The sequence below is a fragment of the Haliotis rubra genome, unplaced genomic scaffold (assembly GCF_003918875.1).
Source record: "Haliotis rubra isolate DU_JTF1 unplaced genomic scaffold, ASM391887v1 Scf562, whole genome shotgun sequence".
NCBI classification, from domain to species: domain Eukaryota; kingdom Metazoa; phylum Mollusca; class Gastropoda; order Lepetellida; family Haliotidae; genus Haliotis; species Haliotis rubra.
The window spans coordinates 218625-235795 of record NW_025767260.1 but is presented as its reverse complement, the minus strand read 5'-3'; the positions used below and the strand labels follow the sequence as shown (position 1 = coordinate 235795).

Below are 17171 nucleotides of genomic sequence, written 5' to 3'. Positions count from 1 at the left end.
GGCACCTTGTCTACCGGCACATCCTCAACATCCACTTGAGACAACTGATGTGATATCACTGAGGCAAGAGCATGTGCCAACTGTTCACCCTGAGATTTGTTCTTCAATTTCCAACATGCACTTAACAAATATCCTTGTTTCTTACAATTAGAACAAACTGGCCCTGAACTCATCAATCCTGCTGACGGGTTTCACTAAGTGCTCTACCTGCCATCTCATTATTGTTAGGATCTCTAACTGAAGGCTGAGACAATCCATGACCTGTCTAGAAAGGCTGAGCAGACTTTTAAGAGATCAATCGAAACATACTGGAGAAAAAACACACTTCTGCGATTGATGCCTTCACGGTGATTGTCGAGCCGACCTGTTGGAAACACACAAAGAAGATTGTCGTGGAGTTGGAGAAACAGCTGTAAGGATGGACATCCCGGAGGAAAATAAAACCTTTTTCAAATTTATCGATCATAATAAACAAATGCCCATGCCTTATGCCATTTACAAGTTTGGGAATGTCTTGGAAAGATGAGGTTTCCAAGACATTTACAACTTTTTAAAGATGAGGTTTACTAGACATGTACAATTTTGGAAATATGGGATTTCCAACAATTCACAATTTTGGAAATGTCCACAATTGGAGATAATTGGTGGCTGATGGTACCATATCCAAATACACCACGAAGATGGCAGTTTGAAATTCTGTTTGAAATTCGTTTTTCTATGACATCATTCGCTCATTGTAAGGCAAATATACTGAACATTACATGCACTGTAAATCTGGCCAGTTTTGACACATTACGAAATCCCCAGTCACAATCACTGTGTTTTGCGTCATTTATAGTAGATCTATGACTTAATTCAAATGTCATTTTTTGCTGGGAGAATTGAATTTAATAGACACCCAACATTGTTACACATATTTGGTATTTTCATTGACGTGAGGTTAGGAATGAAAACACACACGATCAATCTGTCCTGCTGCTTACATTTTCAGTTCTTATGCTTCTTTCGTATTTTCACAAATTTTTCTCACGTTATTCATTTCAGTGTTATTATCTTTTGATTTGGGACAAGACAGGGGACCAGTCTAAAATCAACTAGCACCAATTACGTCATAACTAAAGGGCGGTAACTCTGGCCTGTTTAGCTCGGCAAACAACGGCCGCAAATGGCATAACATTTCAGCACTTATTTTGAGGGTTATACTTTCATTGTAAGACAAATGAGTGTGTAATTTCAAACATTGATATTAAACAATTAAAATATTTCATTTTGTTTCACATAAGAATAAATGTGATTTTATCATGTACACTTCCCCTTTAAGATTCACCAATTAACAAGGCCTACTGTTAAGTCAGTTAAGACATCCTCTGGAAGGAAACCAAGTTCCAATGCCTCCCAAAGAAGCCTCTGCAAGTAAATTAAATCTAAGGGCATTTAGAAGTGGAATGCATACGAAAAGCAAGATTTATGCATGTCACCTTCTTTATTGTGACTTGATTTTCACCTGATGAAGGAACAAGCATACGCTCCAAAGCGTCGCGTTATTCACAATTGAGAAGTTGACATCAATAAATCTTGCTGTCACGATGTGATCATCGCTCTAATACACCTGGGCGATTCGTCAACAGTCACAGGCGGAAAAAGGTATGTTGTATTAAATTTGGTTGATTGTATGTAGTTTTGTGTTGAGCTGTCAGTGTGCATGTGAATGAGGAACCTCGCATATTATGACATTGAAATCAGACTGAACTTAACATTATCCCATGGACAATATCGCAATGTTGGTGAAATGGCAGTATACGGAAATTTGTTTCACATATTGTTATAACCCCTCTTTTAAGCACATACAATTATTTAAAAATGAACAAATAATGCCATGCTTCTCTCAGGGTGAGGGAAGATAATTAATATAGTGTTTCTTATCAAATTAGGTATTTCTTTTTCGTCCGAACAGAATTCACATTTACGTATGTTTTGTGAGTGTGTGTGTGCGCATACACTCGTATATACCGTCTAAATTTATAGGTATTTAGAATCAGGCTGTTTGTAACCATAATGACTATATTGGTTGGAGCACTTGAAGAACGAAACTAATTTCACACGTCAAAATAAATTAAAACAGTACCATTTCACATGTTACCATATGAGCATCAAAACTATGAATGAAATAAATGCTGTATGATGAAATGGATTAGAGAACATAATAATGGCATAAATAACGCTTTAATGACACATGTAATTGAAACAAATATACATTTATCACTATGGTAATTAACTCGTGACCAGACACGTCAAACTGGTACCGGTAGAGTTATATCTAATATGTAAAAATTCAGTACGTCTGACATAGGATTACACGAATTTGGAATGAGATGTTTTAATCTGAGATCAATATATTAGACAATAAAGTAGGACTAAAATCAACTTAAACAAATTGGTGATTCGCAAACTGAAGCAGATCTCACTTATACTACAGTAAACAGTATGGGGATACATAACGAAACATACCACTTACGTGATAACAACTCCCTGTTTATTGCATATTGCGGCATTTTGATGTACATCGTTCAGGATAAACAAGCTGATTGAATACTGGCCTCGGTTTTTGGTTCTAGAGACTCTTGACAAGACTCCGTTGAAATTAAATCCATTTGCTATTTCAAAAGGTGTCTCTGGCATTGCAGGTGAGGTAAAAAACATCAAACGCTTGCGCTCAGGATCGCTACTAATTGAATGTAGCAGAAAACTACAAGCTACTAACCTGTTATCGACTGATATGTTTATCGGAGTCCCGGTGTTAGTTTCTGCTCACAGAACGCTGAATTCTAGCAAAGGTATTGTTCGAGACCGTGATCATCTTCTAGCAGACATGACTGAGCTCGATATTGTATCTGAGATGAAAGATCAAGGAGTATCTTTCGTCAAACGTTTTACAACTCGGAAAAATAATGAGACTGTACAAACCAATACCTATCTCTTTTCATTTTCAGCTCCAAATCCTCCTAAGTCAATCAAAGCAGGTTACTGCAATCTGAATGTTGACCTATATATTCCTAATCCTCTGCGCTGCTTCAAGCGTCAAAAGTACGGACATGGTGTTAATACTTGCACATTGTCTGTTACATGTGCTCACTGTGCTGAGAATACACAGATTGTGACAGTAATTACAAAAAATGTGCAAACTGTTCTTGAAGTCATTCATCCTTTTCTAAAGAATGTCCAATTTGGAAAAGGCAAATGGAAGTTAATAAAATCAAATTTTCCCAGAATATCAGTTTTGCCGAAGCAAAAAAGATTGTCCTATCTACTGAACACACGGAAACGTACGCCTCCGTCACCAAAACACCTGAAACGTCCTCAAAACGACCATCTTCACCACTAATGACTGCGTCAAGTTCATGTCAGACTGACCTGACATGGGTGAATACAGATATTCCCAAGTCTATCTCCCCTGAACAGTCTACTCAGACAGATACAATAGTTTCTACCGAACAAATCGTATCACCTACAACCATCACTCCTTCTCAGTCTGATAGAAATGAAAAACAAACTGCCAAATCGAAATTCAAGACCAGAACTGAAACGTCCAAATCAAATCGAACACCTAAAGGGTCAGAAAATGAAATAAAATTGTTTAACAAGTTTGGATCACTGGAGGAAATGGATGTATCTGATCACAACCATCCAAGGGCACATAGCATGTCGCCCTCAAAGACAGTGCGGGGTAGATCCCCAATCAACCCTCCTAAACGATAGTCCATTCCAGAACTATAGTACAGTGGAACTGTAGAGGATTAAGGTCCAATTTTAATGAGTTACAGCTATTAATCCAAGATTTTGCACCATCAGCTTTCTGTCTGCAGGAAACTTATCTGAAGCAGACAGATATTTTTAATTTACGTCAGTTTGTTGCATATACTAGTAATTCTTTTTCACCTCCGGGTGACAGGGCGACTGGAGGGTCTTCGATACTTGTTAAGCAGGATGTTATCCATAGTCCTGTAACACTCTCAAGTAATCTCCAAGCCGTTGCAGTGAGACTTACTCTTCATGTTACCTTTACACTATGCTCTCTGTATATTCCCCCTTCTTCAACACTCCAGCAGTCTGATCTTCAAGCTCTCTATGACCAACTTCCTAAACCTTGTATTATAATGGGTGATCTCAATGGCCATAACCCGATCTGGGGTGGTACAAACACTAACCCAAAAGGTAAAGTACTGGAAGATTTTATATCCAATAATGATTTATGTATATACAATGACGATTCAAGCACTTACCTGCATCCTGCAACCGGCACCTACTCTTCTCTAGATTTGTCTCTTGCAGACTCTAACCTCCTCAGTGAGTTTGATTGGTCAGTCCACAATGACCTCTGTGGAAGTGACCACTTTCCCACTATCCTATCAGCATTTTATCCATCTGATTCTACATCTTATACAAGATGGCAATTTTCCAAGGCAGACTGGTCCTTATTTCAAACGTTATGCACATCTAAACTAAGACCCGAATATTTCAGTGATATAACTGATCCTATTGAGGTTTTAAATGAAATACCTGATGAATGTATACCAAAGTCCTCTACAACTCCACATGTACGGAAACCATGGTTTAATACAGATTGTAGGCAAGCCAGAAAAGCGAGGAAAAAGGCAGAGAACTATTTCCGCCATCACCCAACTGTCCATAACTTAAATAAATTTTAAAAACTCAATGCGAAGGCACGTCGTATCTTCAAACAAAACAAACGACAATCTTGGAGGAACTATGTCTCCAAAATTAATTCACGTACGCCAATGTCCAGAGTATAGAACATGGTTCAAAGAATTAAAGGCAAAGGTTCAAAGTCTGCTGTTCATCATCTTAAAGATGGTGACAATTTAATAACTGACAAATCTAAAATTGCAGATAAAATTGGCGAAACTCTTGCCAAAAATTCATCATCGGCAAATTATGTCCCCGAGTTTCAGAGGTACCAGAAACAACAGGAAAAGACAAAACTTAATTTCGAATCAAATAACGGTGAAGATTATAACGAAGTGTTTTCATTACATGAGCTACATACTGCTCTTGAGCGAGCTCATGACACTGCAGCGGGTGATGACAATATACATTACCAGCTACTGAAACACTTACCGGAACCGTGTCTGATGACACTTTTAGATATCTTTGACAAAATATGGACGTCTGGAGAATTTCCTCCTTCATGGCGTAATGCCATTGTAGTCCCAATACCAAAACCTGGCAAGGATCATACCGATCCGTCTAATTACATACCGATCTCTCTAACTAGCTGTGTCTGTAAAACCATGGAACGTATGGTGAATAATAGACTAACTTGGTATCTTGAAACTAATAACCTTATAAGAAATATTCAATGTGGTTTCAGGAAAAATCGTAGTACCATTGATCATTTGGTACGTTTAGAATCCTTTGTTAAAAATGCTATAGTAAATAAACAACATGCTGTATCAATTTTCTTTGATCTTGAGAAAGCTTATGATACGACCTGGAAGCATGGCATTTTGAAGGATTTACATGATTTTGGTTTGAGGGGTCGTTTACCTCTTTTTTTATCACAGTTTTTAAGAGGCAGGCAATTTCAAGTCCGAGTGGGTTCAACCCTGTCTGACCATTATAATCAGGATCAGGGTGTCCCTCAAGGCAGTATTTTGTCTGTCACTTTATTTAGTATCAAGATTAACAGTTTGTCAAAGGTTTTAAATGATTCAATTGATGGATCACTTTTTGTGGATGATTTTAATATTTCTTGTCGCGGTAAGAATATGCATACTATTGAACGGCAAATGCAGTTGTGTTTAAATAAAATACATAAATGGTGTCTAGAAAACGGCTTTAAATTTTCTAAATCAAAAACTAATTGTATACATTTTTGTAGAAAATATAAACCGCATAAAGATCCAGAACTATCTTTAAATGGCACTCCCATCAAAGTTGTTAAGGAGGCCAAATTCTTGGGTCTAATTTTCGACTTCCATTTAACTTTTTTGCCACATATTGAATCACTTAAAGCCAAATGCCTGAAGGCACTCGATTTGTTGAAAGTTGTTTCCAACTCAAAGTGGGAAGGGGATCAAGCTACCCTCCTCCACCTGTATCGATCATTGGTCCGCTCGAAACTTGATTATGGCTCCATCGTATATGGTGGAGCCTGCAAAAGCAACCTAAAACTACTTGATTCTGTCCACCACCAAGGCCTAAGACTGTGTCTTGGGTCCTTTAGAACCTCTCCTATTGATAGTCTATATGTTGAAGCAGATGAGCCTTCTCTTACACAACGCCGTATAAAATTAACTTTACAGTATATTACAAAACTTTATTCCAATGAGTCAAACCCTGCATATAACTGTGTCTTTAATCCACTATATGAAGATCTGTATAACAAAAAGCCTTCTCTTGTTCCGCCTCTTGGTATAAGATTGAAACCTTTCCTTTCTGCTGCTGGCATTGAGCTAGAATATATAGCTCCTTCCCGTTTTCTTTCTTCTCCGCCTTGGCAATTGGTTAGGCCTGAAGTTGACCTAACTCTGACTAAGTCCTAACTAAGTTTAAGAAATCTGAAACTAATGAATTACAATATAAACAAGATTATAATCAATTAAAAATCAAATATAATACATACAAATCCTTATTTACAGATGGGTCCAAGGATGGTGGCACGGTGGCATGTGCCACTGTCATTGGATCCAAAACAATATCTTCTCGACTACCAAATAACAGCTCTATTTTCACAGCAGAAGCAAACGCCATCTTAACAGCTCTTAAATATATTAATAAACATCGTAAATATAAACAATATATCATCTTTTCAGATTCTCTTTCGTGTCTTCAGGCTATTAAAAATCTTTCTTGCAAACATCCACTTTTATTAGAAATTATTGAATTGTACAATGAACTTGCTACTGGCCAATGCGACATCGTCTTTTGTTGGTTACCCAGCCATGTTGGCATTTCTGGGAATACAATGGCCGATCTTGCTGCTAAGGCAGCACTCAACAAATCTGTGACACCACTTCTAATTCCATACTCTGATTACAAAGCCAGCATTAGAACATACATCCGCGATCTAATGCAGAAGAAGTGGGACAACCAAGTAGGTATTAATAAATTACATGCAATAAAACCCTACATTGGTTACACCTACTTGGGTTGTCAGTCCAGATTTGAAGAGGTCATTATGCGGCGATGTCGCATTGGCCATACTAGATATACCCATGAATATTTGCTTAAAGGCGAAGATCCTCCGTTTTGCATCCCTTGTGATGAAAGAATCACAGTCAAGCATGTCTTGCTTGACTGCATTGAATATTCCATCATTAAGGGATATCTATTTCAAATCCAAAAATCTGAAGGATCTTTTAATAATGTCAGTTCTCACTTAATTATTGCATTTTAAAAAAATTAGATTTGTTGAGTGATTTGTAAATAGATATATATTTTATTATTGGTAGTTTAGATTAGCAACTGAGATTGTTAGTGGCTGTATCCTCAAAGGGGGTTGAAGTATTGTAAAATTATTGTCCTCCTGAGAGGGTACGTAAGTCCCAAAACATTTAGTCAATCTAAGTGTACCTGCTTTTTAATCGTAGAATAAGTGTGTTTTTAATTTATGGCTAGATTTCTCTTCTGTCGCCAATGGCTGAAAGGATGGTGTAAATCCAACTAGGGTCCATGCAGGTAGCAAAAGTAATGTAAGTCCCCATGGTTCCTAGTATGGTGATCTACCTTCAGTTGTTGGCGATCTATAGCCCGTTTTTATATTGTATTGTCTTCGTAAATAAAATAGTTTTACATGTTCCTGCTAGTTTTAGACTCCATCTGTGATACTCTAGTTATTTTACAGTCCTTCGCTGACTGATTCTTTAGCAACTTTAATTTATTATTTATATAAAACATTTCTCGTCACGATATGGCTGCAATATTGCCGATGTGACGTTAAATACTAACTCACTCACTCACCTCACAGCCAGTGACGTGTTTATGGGGCAGGTAATTGGCAGTTCTCACAGCGTGAGTGAGTGAGTTAATATTTAACGTCACATCGGCAATATTCAGCCATATCGTGACGAGAACAATACAATTTATATCAACATTAAAATCAATAAATTTAGAACATAAAAATCTACCATCGAAGGACAGTAAATCTACTAGAGTATCACAGCTCTAAAATTTAAAACTAGTACGTTATCATAAAAAAGATATCACTGTCGACAACAATACAATATATAACGGGCTATAGATCACCAGCAACTGAAGGCTGATCACCACACTAAGGACCATGGTGACTTACATTACTTTTGCTACCTGCATGGACTCCAGCTGGATTTACACCATCCCTTCAGCCGTTGGCGATTGTGGTAAGTTTTGGCTATTATTAAAAAAAAACAAATATTCTACGATTAAAAAGTTGGTAGTGCTAAATAGATCTTGAAGTTTTTGGTCTTACGTACACTCTCAGGAGGACAATAATTTTACGCTACTTCAACACCCCTTGAGTTGAGTTGGGTTTTGCGTCAAATCGGCATTATTTCATCCATATAGTGACGAGAACAAGTTTGCATTAAGAAACATTTTAAGAACATACTGGGAATGAGTTTTATTTCAAAAACATATATTCGTTACATTGTCATTTAAAAGCAGAAAAAGTATATACAGCCACTAAGTGAGTGAGTGAGTCAATATTTAACGTCACATCGGCAATATTTCAGCCATATCGTGACGAGAACATTTGATATTGAAGTGAAATATATGTATATTATAAAAACCTGCCAACGAAGGGCAGTAAAACAACTAGAATATCACATATACAGATAAAACTAGTAATAGAGTCTAAAACATTTTAACTTTACGGGACAACACAATATAAAACTAGGCTATAGATCACCAACAACTGAAAGTAGGTCACCATACTAGGGTCCATGGGGACTTACAGTACCTTTGCTACCTGCATGAACCCTAGTTGGATTTACACTATCCCTTCAGTCGCTGGTGATTGTAGGATAATTTAGCCGAAATATAAATGAACAAAAATACTACGATTAAAACCTTTGTATGTGAAAATTCTACTTTGAAAGTTTTGGGACTTACGTACCCTCTCAGGAGGACAATACTTTTACACTACTTCAACCCCCTTTGAGGGTACAGCCACTAACAATCTCAGTTACTAATCTAAACTACCAATCATTAAAATACATCTATCTACAGAACATGTTAATCAGATTTCATCAATGAAGTCAATTTCTTTTAAAAAACCAATAATTAAATGAGAATTAATAGTAGTAAAAAGATCCTTAAGAGTTTGCACACTGAAATATTTATCCCTTATGATGGAGAATTCAACACAGTCAAGCAGGATATGCTTGACCGTAACTCTCTCATCACAAGGGATACAAAACGGAGGATCTTCACCTTTTAGCAAGTATTTATGAGTATAACGCGTATGGCAAATGCGACATCGTCGCATAATGACCTCTTCAAATCTGGACTGGCAACCCAAGTAGGTGTAACCGATGGTTGGTTTAATTGCATGTAATTTATTGATACCTACTTGGGTGTCCCACTTCTTCTGCATCAGATAGCGGATGTATGTTCTAATGCTAGATCTATAATCAGAGTATGGAATTAGAAGTGGTGTCACAGATTTGTTGAGTGCTGCCTTAGCAGCAAGATCAGCCATGGTATTCCCAGAAATGCCAACGTGGCTGGGTAACCAACAAAAGACGATGTCGCACTGGCCAGTAGCAAGCTCATTATACAATTCAATAATTTCTAATAAAAGTGGATGTTTACAAGAAATATTTTTAATAGCCTGAAGACATGAAAGGGAATCGGAAAAGATGATGTACTGTTTATGTTTAGGATGTCGTTGAATATATTTAAGAGCCGTTGATATGGCGTAAGCTTCTGCTGTAAAAATGGAACTGTTATCTGGTATTCTAGAAGATATTGTTCGGGATCCAATGACAGTGGCACATGCCACTGCGCCACCATCCGTGGATCCATCTGTATATAAGGACTTATAGGTATTATATCTATTTCTTAATTGACTAAATTCTTGTTTATATTGTAAATCATTAGTTTCTGATTTTTTAAATGTGGTTAATGTTAAGTCAACGTCTGGCCTCACCAATTGCCAAGGAGGAGAAGAAAGAAGACGAGAAGGAGAAATATTCTCCAGCTCAATGCCAGCAGCAGAAAGGAATGGTTTAATTCTGTGCCCAAGAGGCGGAACAAGAGAAGGCTTTTTGTTATACAAATCCTCATAAAGAGGAGTGAAGACACAGTTAAATGCAGGGTTAGACTCGTTAGAAAATAGTTTGGTAATATATTGTAAAGATAATTTAATACGGCGTTGGGAAAGAGAAGGCTCATCTGCCTCAACATAGAGACTATCAACTGGAGAAGTTCTAAATGATCCAAGACAGAGTCTTAGACCTGGGTGGTGAACAGAATCAAGTAGTTTAAGGTTGCTGTTACAGGCTCCGCCATATACGATCGAACCATAATCAAGTTTAGATCGTACCAATGATCGGTATAAGTGAAGGAGGGTAGTTTGATCCCCTCCCCACTTCGAGTTGGAGACAACTTTCAACAAATCAAGTGCCTTCAGGCATTTGGCTTTAAGTGATTTAATATGCGGCAAAAAGGTTAAATGGGAGTCGAAAATTAGACCTAAGAATTTGGCCTCCTTAACAACTTTGATGGGAGTGCCATTTGATGATAGTTCTGGATCTTTATGCGGCTTATATTTTCTACAAAAGTGTAGACAATTAGTTTTGGACTTGGAAAATTTAAAGCCGTTTTCTAGACACCATTTATTTATTTTATTTAAACACAACTGCAATTGCCGTTCAATAGTATGCATATTTTTACCACGACAAGAAATATTAAAATCATCCACAAAAAGTGATCCATCAATTGAATCGTTTAAAACCTTGGATAAACTGTTTATCTTGATACTAAACAAGGTGACAGACAAAATACTGCCTTGCGGGACACCCTGATCCTGATTGTAATGGTCAGACAGGGTTGAACCCACTCGGACTTGAAATTGCCGGTCATTTAAAAAGTTGGATATAAATTGAGGCAAACGGCCTCGTAATCCAAAATCATGTAAGTCTTTTAAAATCCCATGTTTCCATGTCGTGTCGTATGCTTTTTCTAAGTCGAAAAAGATCGACACTGCATGTTGTTTATTAATTATGGCATTTTTTACAAAAGACTCTAAACGTACCAAATGATCGATGGTACTACGTTTTTTACGGAAACCACATTGTATATTAGTTATAAGGTTATTGGTTTCCAAGTACCAAACAAGTCTATTGTTGATCATACGTTCCATGGTTTTGCAAACGCAGCTTGTCAGTGAAATTGGTCTGTAATTAGAGGGATCTGTATAATCACGTCCAGGTTTAGGAATGGGCACAATTATAGCATCGCGCCACGACGAAGGGAAATTTCCAGTTGTCCAAATGTCATCAAAAATATGTAACAGTGTCTCCAAACATGATGCAGGTAAGTGTTTCAGGAGTTGATAATGTATACCATCAGCTCCTGAGGAAGTATTGTGAGCTTGGTCAAGAGCAGTATGAAGCTCATGGATTGAAAAGGTTTCATTGTAGTCTTCCCCATTATCTGAATTGAAATTAATAGATTTCTTTTCCTGCTGTCTTTGATATTTCTGGAATTCAGGTACATAGTTGGATGAGGAAGAATGTTTGGCCAAAGTTTCTCCAAGTTTATTTGCTATGTCAGATGTATCAGTTAATAATTCATCTCCGTCTTTGAGATGCTTAATGCTGGATTTAGAGCCCTTACCTTTTATTTTCTGGATCATGTTCCACACCTTTGATATCGGTGTGCGCGAATTGATTTTTGAGACATAGTTTCGCCAAGATTGGCGTTTATTTTGCTTAAAAGTACGTCGTGCCTTAGCGTTTAAAATTCTAAATTTGTCTAAATTGTGGACCATAGGATGGCGACGGAAATAATGCTCAGCTTTCTTCCGTGCCTTCCGTGCCTGTTTGCATTCGTCGTTAAACCATGGTTTTCGTACGTGTGGAATTGCAGAGGATTTGGGTATACACTCATCAGCTATTTTCTTGAGTTCATCAGAAAAATCCTTTATGGCATCAGGAACATCTATAAAAAGTTCAGTTTTAAGTCTGTTACAACACAGAGATTGATATAAATGCCAGTTAGCTTTTTGAAAATTCCATCTTGAGGTTGGGGCAAGATCAGATGGGCTCACAGGCTGCAATATTGTAGGAAAATGGTCACTACCACACAGGTCATTGTGGACTGACCATTCAAATTCATTCAGAAGGTTTGAGTCTGTAATTGATAAATCAAGGGCTGAATAAGTTCCTGTGCCAGGATGTAAATATGTTTTGGCACCGTCATTATAAATGCATAAATCATTATCTGTACAGAACTCCTCTAATAATTTACCTTTAGCATTTGTGGTTGTACCACCCCAGAGTGGGTTATGGCCATTAAAGTCCCCCCATAATAATGCAGGGTTTTGGTAGTTGGTCAAATAGAGATTGAAGGTCAGTCTTCTGCAAGGTTGAAGACGGAGAAATATACAAAGAGCATAAGGTAAATGCAATGTGTAAAGTGAGTCGCACTGCAACCGCCTGAAGACTAGATGTAAGAGCAACAGGGCTATGAATAACATTCTGTTTGACTAAGATAGAAGAACCTCCAGTGGCCCTATCGCCAGGAGGAGAAAAATAATATGAGCTGTAATGACGCAAGTTAATTTCGTCTGTCGGCTTTAAATGTGTTTCCTGCAGACATAAAGCTGAAGGTTGAAGATCTTGTAGGAGTAAGTGTATTTCATTGAAGTTGTTCTTCAATCCTCTGCAATTCCACTGAACGATATGAGAGAATTGAGTCATGGTGGCTCAATTGGGGATCTCTCTCTAGAATGGGAGGAAGAATTTGTCCTCCGCTTTTCCTGTGAGGACAGAGTAACCTCCATATCGAGAGGACCAAATGGATTTTCCAGAGGGAGCTCTGAAGGTAAAGGAATAGTATTTCTTGGTTTCTTATTCAATTTCTTACCTTTCTTTTTTGACAAAGGATCGGTGTCTGGTTGTTTATGAGAAGCTGGTGCTGGTGTCTCAGAATGATTTTTTTGTAAAGTACCAGGTAGTGACTGAGCTTGCAGGTAAGCATCAGTCTGAGTAGATGTTCCAGTATCCTCAGAGATTTTATAGATAATAGTTTGATTTTCTGATACCCACGAGATGGCCGTCTGGCACCCATGGTCAACCTTCAGACAGGAAGTAGATGCTACAGCAGCGTACGTTTTCTGTGGAGAGGTGTTTGGTAACAATTTCTTTGCTTCAGCAAAAGAAATATTTTTGGTGTGTTTTATTTTCAGAATCTGTGCTTGTCCTTCAAAGGTTGGACATGATCTTGAAGAGGACATGTGATCACCATGACAATTTGCACACTTGATATCACTTGTACAGTCAGCATTGTCATGTTTGCCACTACAGCGAGAACATATTTGAGAATTATTACATGCAGTAGCACCGTGTCCAAACTGCTGACACTTAAAACACCGAAGAGGATTCGGGATGTAGACTTCCACCTCAATGTTGAAATATCCAGCTTTAATTGTTTTTGGTAGTGATGAAAGACAAAATGTGAAAAGATACGTATTGGTTTTGATAAACTTATCACCATCTTTTCGTGTGAATCTTTTCACTGACGTGACACCTTGAGACTGAAGTTCCGCTGCAATATCTACTTCTGTCATATCAGTAAGACATTTTGCCCTATCGCGGTCAATGCCTCTACAAGAATTCAGTGTTCTGTGGGGCGAAACCTCAATCCTAGTGTTTGCAAAGTGTCCTGCTTTGAGCAAATTGACAGATTGTTGCTTCCTGGCACACTCCACCAGCAAGGAACCTGTTTTGAGGCGAGTAACATTTTTCACATCACCACATATTCCAGCAATAGCTTTAGATACAGCAAAAGGGTTAAGTTGCAGTGGTTGTCCATCCGCTCCCTGTACAACCAGGAAACGGGGCCAAGAATCCAAATTAGTTGTCCCTGATTCATCATCAGAAGACGAGACAAAGTCTAAATCGATATGTTTTCTCTTTGATTTGGAACGAGAACCAGAGGGTTGTTGGGTAGCCATAATGAAGAATGTAAATTCAACATCCCTGCTCCTCACCCACCATGGAGTGTCAACAAGGACGGTGTCGAAGTGGAAACCGACTACGAAACACTAGAGTTACAGGGATGTTATACTCAAGCAATACAGACACAGGAAGCTAATATTGTCAAACAGAATAAAAGTCAGGCTGGTTCCGCCCATGACAGTTGTCTGAAGACAATTAGAACCCGGAGGTCAGTAAAGCCAGATTGGCCCATGAGCCACCGCCTTCTGGCATAGGACTCAAGGCAATAGAATAACATGAATAGTTGGAATTTAGAATAGCCAAGACCAAGGTAATATATAAAAGATGTGCAATAATATTCACTATGCACAGGGCCTGGCGTGACCAGCCGATTGATTGAACCGGGCCCATTCAACCACCCGTCTAGGTGAAGTAAGGGGCGAAGTGGTGTGTTGGGCAACAGGAACAACTGGTCCTGGTTCAAGTCCCCTCAACCACCAGCCTCCCGTTCTCCACCGACACAGGGGCGCAACCCACGGCAAACAGGTTGGTGGACCAAATATATCCCCGGGTCCACAACGGGGGGTTGAAGGGCGCTTAGCGTGACCCAGCACCCACCACGAGGAGGTGGCCCTTCATGGGTGCCTACAGCCACTAAGAATCGGAGTTACTAATTTATACTACCGTGTTTAAAATTCTATTATCTATTTACAAAACGTATTCAAAATGTATCTAGAAATTCTATTTCTTTTAAAAATTCAGTGATTAAATGATAATTTACAGGAAAAGGATCCTTCACTGTTTTAACATTGAAATATTTATCCGTTGTGATGGGCAAATAAATACAGTCAAGCAGGATATGCTTGATCATGATTCTTTCATCAGAAGGGATACAAAACGGAGGATCCTCACCTTTAAGCAAATATTCATGGGTATATCTTGTGTGGCGAATGCGACTTTGTCGCATAATGACCTTCTCAATTCTGGACTGACAACCCAAGCCCAAGGTGTAACAAATATAGGGTTTTATTTCATGTAATTTATTGATACCTACTTGGGTGTCCCACTTCTTCTGCATCAGATCGTGGATGTAAGTTCTAATGCTAGCTTTGTAATCAGAGTATGGAAGAAGAAGTGGTGTCACAGTTTTGTTGAGTGCTGCCTTGGCGGTAAGATCAGCCATTGTATTCCCAGAAATGCCAACATGATTGGGTAACCAACAAAAGACAATGTCGCATTGGCCAGTAGCAAGATCATTATACAATTCAATATTTATCCCCGCAACGCGTTTTGCGGGGGTGGGGGGTTTATTAAAATGGAAACCGTCCGTGCTTGCGTGCGTCCGTGCACATGTGTCTTTTCCGGAGCAGAACTTTAAAACCTGTTACATAGATAGATCTGGTGGTGTACTGGTGCCTTTTGGTAGTTTTGGAATTCTGAATAAAATATTGTTGGCGTGTCCATGGCAACAAGTTCGACTTTTACTGAAATTGGTCGTAGTGCTCTTTTCCCGGAGCAGAACTCTAAAACCGTTAAATGTTTCTTCACCAAACTTGGCACATATATATATCTGGTGGTGTACTGGTGCCGTTTGGTAATTTTGGATTTCTGAACAAAATATTTTCGGTATTTCCATGGCAACAAGTTTGACTTAGACTGAAATTTGTGGTAGTGTTCTTTCCCGGAGCAGAACTCTAAAACCGTTCACTATTTCTTCACCAAACTTTGCACATAGATTGGTCTAGTGGTGTACTAGTGCCTTATGGTAGTTTTGGATTTCTGAATAAAATATCTTTGCATTTCCATGCCAACAAGTTTGACTTAGTCTGAAACTGATGGTAGTGCTCCTTTCTGGAGCAGAACTTTTAAAACCGTTCAATACTCTCCTTCCACTTTTCTATATACACACCCAAATATTGGAAATAATCTTAACTCGTAGACATATTCATGAAGAGTACTTTGCCATTGCAGGGGATATTGATGACTTTGTCTTCTTGTTTCAATTAAAAGTGTAGATGTTTACAAGAAATATTTTTAATAGCTTGAAGGCACGAAAGAGAATCGGAAGATATTATGTATTGATTATATTTACGGTGTTTATTAATATATGTAGGAGCAGTTAATATGGCGTTAGCTTCTGCTGTGAAAATAGCTGTTATTTGGTAATCGAGAAGATATTGTTCTTGATCCAATGACAGTGGCACAAGCAACCGCGCCGCCATCCTTGGACCCATCTGTTAATAAGGATTTGTATGTATTATATTTAGTTTTTAATATTTAAATTCTTGTTTATATTGAAATTCATTTGTTTCTGTTGTAAGGTCAACTTGTGGCCTCACCAATTGCCAAGGAGGAAAAGAAAGAAGACGGGAAGGATCTATATGTTCTAGCTCAATGCCAGCAGCAGAAAGGAAAGGTTTCGCTCTTATACCAAGAGGCGGAGCAAGAGAAGGCTTCTTGTTATAAAGGTCTTCATATAGTGGATTAAAGACACAGTTATATGCAGGGTTTGACTCGTTGGAATATATTTTTGTTATATACTGTAAGGTTAATGTTATACAGCGTTGTGTAAGACATGGTTCATCAGCTTCGACGTAGAGGCTGTCAACAGATGAAGTTCTAAAGGAACTAAGACATAGTCTTAGACCTTGGTGGTGGACAGAATATAAAAGTTTTAGGTTGCTTTTGCAGGCTCCACCATATACGATGGAGCCATGATCAAGTTTTGAACGGACCGATGATCGATATATATAGCGTAGCTTGACCCCCTCCCCACTTAGAATTTGAAACGACTTTCAACAAGTAAAGTGCCTTCAGGCATTTAGTTTTAAGGGACTTCATATGTGGAAGAAAAGTTAGATGTGAGTCAAAAATTAAACCCAAGAACTTGGCTTCCTTAACAATTTTGATGAGAGAGCCATTTAGAAATAGTTCAGAGTCTTTTTGCAGTTTATATTTTCTACAAAAATGTATACAATTTGTTTTAGATTTAGAAAATTAAAACCCCTT

The 17171-nt window shown here is 38.2% G+C and overlaps 1 long non-coding RNA gene across 1 annotated transcript; it reads right to left on the bottom strand.

Annotated features, from left to right (window-relative positions):
- Positions 1-905: 905 nt before the first annotated feature.
- On the bottom strand, positions 906-16881 carry LOC124254075. Its single transcript, XR_006892379.1, has 3 exons — positions 16868-16881; positions 9392-9394; positions 906-1115 (listed from the first exon to the last, which is right to left on the bottom strand). It is a non-coding gene; the product is annotated as an uncharacterized LOC124254075 (long non-coding RNA).
- Positions 16882-17171: the final 290 nt, after the last annotated feature.